The following is a 6,512-nucleotide window of genomic DNA, read 5'->3' on the forward strand; positions in this document are numbered from 1 at the left end:
AGTTTGTTAGGGTTGAATGCTTCTTGACAGACTCGGATGATATATTGTGTTTGCTAAAGCAAACAGGGGTTTAACATGGCCCATTTCATCAAACTGTTTTTAAGTACATGACATTATGTTGTTATGTTGTTGAACCCAAGTTTAGTCATGAGGTAAAAGCATGTGACATCATAATGTAATTTCACAAACGCGTTTGGGCCAATTTCAAACCAAACTTACTGTGTGCGTGTAGGTTGACCCCAGAATTGCCCATAAGAGGTTTGTTTTGTCAAGCGTTAAGGTCATTTGAGTCAAAAGCCCCTTTCACAACGGGCCTGTGTGGAGTTTACAGGAATGGCTGCATATGTTGTACGCGGGGGGAGGGGGCGCTTTGGCCTGCTTCTTCTTATGTGATTTTGAAGCTTACTGCCAGCAAAGTTCAGCAGAGTCCAGCGAGATGAATAAAATCTAGCAATGCAGGAATGTATTGATAAAAAAACCTAAAAGGATTTTTCGCCAGACTGGCGTAGGGTAGGGCACAATTGCGGAGGGATGGTGTACAGTAGCGCAGTGTTGCGTAGACTTGCTGAATGGCCGCGAAAAAAATTAAACATGCTTAATTTTTTGCGTCCATTTCACAGACCCCTTTGCATCCCTCAGCAAACTGCCACGTAGGGCTGCATAATTATGCTCGACGTAGGGTTGCATTTAAGCTCAACGTAATTGGTACGCTGCATTACGCAACTCTACGTTAGCCCGGTGTGAAAGGGGCTAAAGGTTCTATGTCCACCAAAGTCGATATATGGCAACAGTCAACCGCACAATTGTCCTCAAAGGGTTTGTTTTGGCAAAGGTAACGGTCATTGGGTCAAAGGTCAAAATTATGATTTTTCACGCCAATGTCCACCAAACGTGGTACACTTATGTAGGTGGGTTCTGGAATTTCCCAGGTGACATCAAACTGGCCAGAGATCAATGTTTTAGTCAAACACATCAGGGTCAACAGTCAAAATTTAAGTGTTTCACTCTAATTTGTGCCATATGTGGCAAACGTGTATACTCTAAAACATGCAGCTGCATTTACAACCCCTGGCAAAAATTATGGAATCACCGGCCTCAGAGGATGTTCATTCAGTTGTTTAATTTTGTAGAAAAAAAGCAGATCACAGACATGACACAAAACTAAAGTCATTTCAAATGGCAACTTTCTGGCTTTAAGAAACACTATAAGAAATCAGGAAAAAAAATTGTGGCAGTCAGTAACGGTTACTTTTTTTAGACCGAGCAGAAGGAAAAAAAAATATAGAATCACTCAATTCTAAGGAAAAAATTATGGAATCATGAAAAAAAACAAACAAAAACAAAAGAACGCTCCAACACATCACTAGTATTTTGTTGCACCACCTCTGGCTTTTATAACAGCTTGCAGTCTCTGAGGCATGGACTTAATGAGTGACAAACAGTACTCTTCATCAATCTGGCTCCAACTTTCTCTGATTGCTGTTGCCAGATCAGCTTTGCAGGTTGGAGCCTTGTCATGGACCATTTTCTTCAACTTCCACCAAAGATTTTCAATTGGATTAAGATCCGGACTATTTGCAGGCCATGACATTGACCCTATGTGTCTTTTTGCAAGGAATGTTTTCACAGTTTTTGCTCTATGGCAAGATGCATTATCATCTTGAAAAATGATTTCATCATCCCCAAACATCCTTTCAATTGATGGGATAAGAAAAGTGTCCAAAATATCAATGTAAACTTGTGCATTTATTGATGATGTAATGACAGCCATCTCCCAGTGCCTTTACCTGACATGCAGCCCCATATCATCAATGACTGTGGAAATTTACATGTTCTCTTCATGCAGTCGTCTTTATAAATCTCATTGGAACGGCACCAAACAAAAGTTCCAGCATCATCACCTTGCCCAATGCAGATTCGAGATTCATCACTGAATATGACTTTCATCCAGTCATCCACAGTCCACGATTGCTTTTCCTTAGCCCATTGTAACCTTGTTTTTTTCTGTTTAGGTGTTAATGATGGCTTTCGTTTAGCTTTTCTGTATGTAAATCCCATATCCTTTAGGCGGTTTCTTACAGTTCGGTCACAGACGTTGACTCCAGTTTCCTCCCATTTGTTCCTCATTTGTTTTGTTGTACATTTTTCGATTTTTGAGATATATTGCTTTAAGTTTTCTGTCTTGACGCTTTGATGTCTTCCTTGATCCACCAGTATGTTTGCCTTTAACAACCTTCCGATGTTGTTTGTATTTGGTCCAGAGTTTAGACGCAGCTGACTGTGAACAACCAACATCTTTTGCAACATTGCGTGATGATTTACTCTATTTTAAGAGTTTGATAATCCTCTCCTTTGTTTCAATCGACATCTCTCGTGTTGGAGCCATGATTCATGTCAGTCCACTTGGTGCAACAGCTCTCCAAGGTGTGATCACTCCTTTTTAGATGCAGACTAATGAGCAGATCTGATTTGATGCAGGTGTTAGTTTTGGGGATGAAAATTTACAGGGTGATTCCATAATTTTTTCCTCAGAATTGAGTGAGTCCATATTTTTTCCCCTCTGCTTGGTCTAAAAAAGTAACCGTTACTGACTGCCACAATTTTTTTTCTTGATTTCTTATAGTGTTTCTTAAAGCCAGAAAGTTGCCATTTGAAATGACTTTAGTTTTGTGTCATGTCTGTGATCAGCTTTTTTTCTACAAAATTAAACAACTGAATGAACATCCTCCGAGGCCGGTGATTCCATAATTATTGCCAGGGGTTGTAGTTATGCCCACTTGCTACCTCTCTTTAACATAAAGAGCTCTTACAAGTTTTGGATGTTGAACAAATTGATTTACAAGTTGATTTGAGTTGTAAAGTTGAGTTCAACATCCAAAACTTGGATGCGGGCGTTGGGGTGCAGCAGAAAGTGATTGCAACATAGAACAGTAAAAACCTGGTGTAAAGTCCAGCACAAAGTTTTTACGAAGCTCGATATTCATATAAGCCTCAGACAGGTGGGTGCACAATGTGCATCATCTCTGCATGTGCACATATTAAGTCATACTGAACTGAAAACAAGAGTTCAACAAAACAAAAGTTTTGTTGAAGTCTTGATTTGATTTGGGATATGTCCACCTGCTGCTTTGACATGCTCTTGGCAGAGCTTGAGAGTGGGTTTTGCATTTTCTTATGAATGTAATTTTTTTTGACAGTGCTTGTGTGAGGAGGTGATGGTCTAGTGTTTAAGCGTTGGGCTTGAGACCAGAGGATCTTCGATTCAAACCCCAGCCTGACCAGAAAATCACTAAGGGTCCTTGGGCAAGATCCTTAATCCCAGAGTTGCTCCCGGTGTGTTGTGAGCTCCTTGCATGGCAGCACCCTGACATCGGTGTGTATGTATGTGTGAATGTGAGGCATCATTGTAAAGTGCTTGGTGCGTCTGATTCAGATGGAAAAGCACCATATCAATGCAGTCCACTTACTTGTGTGGACTGCATTTAAAAAAAGTTTCCAAAAGTTCCTGTATACACGTGGAATTTGCCTGATTAATTTAGGAGAAATCCAGCAGGGACGGCCGTGCTGTCAGCTTGTCAAACAGTGATTCACTGCAGTTCTCGTGTTTATTGTATGAGACAGATGGATTGATGCAATCACAGTTCTTTCCCTCAGCTGATGGCTGTGTCATTTGTAACAGTGCACCTTCGCTGTTTCCTGCCCACATCATGATGATTGATGTCTGGCAGCAGTCTGACCCACACGCCTCTGCTGCTGGATTGTGATTTTATTATTTTTTTTGTAAACACTGCAGTCTGTCTTTACTGAATATATTTGAAAATACACAGCACCTCCTACTGTTTGACAAAGATTTCACCTTCATTGTTGCAGCCAAGCCACAGCCATATTCACTAAAGCTCAAAACATTTTAAATCGAAAGAAATGAAACAATACATGAATACAACAGATGACGTCAGTATTCAGTTTCCGGGATTTGGCCATGTGGGCAGACCAGTCCAATCACAGGCTGTTTCAGGTCCTACGTTATGCTTATAACAGGTCAGTTTCTGCACACACACATGCTGAAATGTGTGATTTTGAGGAGATTTTCCATAAAACTCCAAAACAAAGTACATTAAAACTGATTTTATACACTATGATCCCATTAAGTGCCTAACTAAGAAGCAGTGGCCTGAAGAAGAGAGAGCCAGACTGGTGACCAGAAGGTGAAAGGTTAAAGCTAATAGATGCCATTCAGAAAGATCCCCAATCACCAAGTTGCTCCTGTTGGGCAATTGAGCGTTTTGAATGCCAGCACATTGACGTGTGTGTGTGTGTGTGTGTGTGTGTATGAGGCAACTTTGTAAAGTGTATTGAGTTTCTGCATCAGACGGAAAAGTGCTAGATATAATACAGCACTTTTGATTCATAGATTGCTTTACAGAATGCATTTGTAGCCCAAACAATAATCAATAGTCATACTTTATGTAGCATTAGACAAGTTTGTCCCAGACCACTGATTATACATAGTAATGTGTTTGCCCTCATGCACACTGTGGTACAGACTGTGGGTGTCACAGTCATGAGACTTACATCTCTTTTGTCTCAATGAGCAAGCATATAAATGTTTAAATGTGCTGTAACTCAACAGTTACCCATCTCATAAATCACATGCATTATGGAAATAAACCCTAATTACTGTGTCAACGTGTGTGAATCAGTTTTTATCTTCAACTTCTCGATTCACCCAGTGTCATTTGATGTACATGTTATTTCTTAGACTTATACCTTCAGCCAGAGTCAAACTGCAGAATGGAAAAGGTTAAAAGAAGTGATAAATACAACCCCAATTCCAATGAAGTTGGTACGTTGTGTAAAATGTAAATAAAAAACAGAATACAACAATGATTTGCAAATCTTCTTCAACCTATATTCAATTGAAAACACCACAGAGACAAGATATTTAATGTTCAAACTGATAAACTTTATTGGTTTTGTGCAAATATTTGCTTATTTTGAAATGGATGCCTGCAACATGTTTCAAAAAAGTTGGAACGGTGCAACAAAAGACTGGGAAAGTTGATGAATGCTCAAAGAACACCTATTTGGAAACAGGTGAGCATCATGATTGGGTATAAAAGGAGCATCCCCAAAAGGCTCAGCCATTCACAAGCAAAGATGGGGCGAGGATCACCACTTTGTGAACAACTGCATAAAAAAAAGTCCAACAGTTTAAGAACAATGTTTCTCAACGTTCAATTGCAAGGAATTTAGGGATTCATTGGAATTGGGGTTGTATAAGCATTTGGTGTGAATAAGAATCATCTTCATATTACATACTGTTGTCATGCATATTTTTTAGAAAACAAGACAAAGAACTGAGATCATTTGTATGTTTCAAGTTTGTTGCTGTTCATAGTGCATCTGGAAAGTATTCACAGTGCTTCAGGTTTTCCACATTTCATGATGTTACAGCCTTATTTCAAAATGGAGTAAATGAATTTTCCCCCTCAAAATTCTACTCACAACACCCCGTAATGACAACATGAAAAAACTTTTTTTTTTAATTTTTGCAAATTTATAAAAAAAAAAAGAAAAAAAGAAAAAAGAAATAAATTGCATGTGCATAAGTATCCACAGCCTTTGCTCAATACTTTGTTGATGCACCTTTGGCCGCAATTTCAGTCTCAAGTCTTCTTGAATATGATGCCACAAGCTTGGCGCACCTATCTTTGGGCAGTTTTGTCCATTCTTCTTTGCAGCACCTTTCAAACTCCATCAGGTTGGATGGGGAGCATCGGTGCACAGCCATTTTAGATCTACAAAGATGTTCAGTCGGTTTCAGGTCTGAGCTCTGGCTGGGCCACTCAAGGACATTCACAGAGTTGTCCTGAAGCCACTCCTTTGATATCTTGGCTGTGTGTTTAAGGTCATTGTCTTCTGAAAGATGAACCGTTGCCCCAGTCTGAGGTCAATTCACTCTAAGAAATGAAACACAGGGGTTTTAAATGTAATTAATACAATTATTTTCAATATACTTGCAATTGTTAATTTTAGGGATTTAAGTAATAATGTTTCATTTGATTTAATTAATTTCAACTACAATATTGTTTTGCACTTAATTAACAATGTTATGTGGAAAAAGTTACCTTAACTTTATCAATTAAATTCAATGTTTTATTTCTTAGAGTGAAGAGCACTCTGGAGTAGGTTTTCATCCAGGATGTCTCTGTACATTGCTGCATTCATCTTTCCCTCAATCCTGACTAGTCTCCCAGTTCCTGCCACTGAAAAAAATCCCCACAGCATGATGCTGCCACCACCATGCTTCACTGAAGGGATGCTGCCTGGTTTCCTCCAAACATTATGGCATTCACACCATTCACACCAAAGAGTTCAAGCTTTGTCTCATCAGACCAGAGAATTTTGTTTGTCAAGATCTGAGAGTCCTTCAGGTGCCTTTTGGCAAACTCCAGGTGGGCTGCCATGTGCCTTTTACTAAGGAGTGGCTTCCGTCTGGCCACTCTACCATA

Source organism: Thalassophryne amazonica, chromosome 6 (assembly GCF_902500255.1).
Source record: "Thalassophryne amazonica chromosome 6, fThaAma1.1, whole genome shotgun sequence".
NCBI lineage: Eukaryota > Metazoa > Chordata > Actinopteri > Batrachoidiformes > Batrachoididae > Thalassophryne > Thalassophryne amazonica.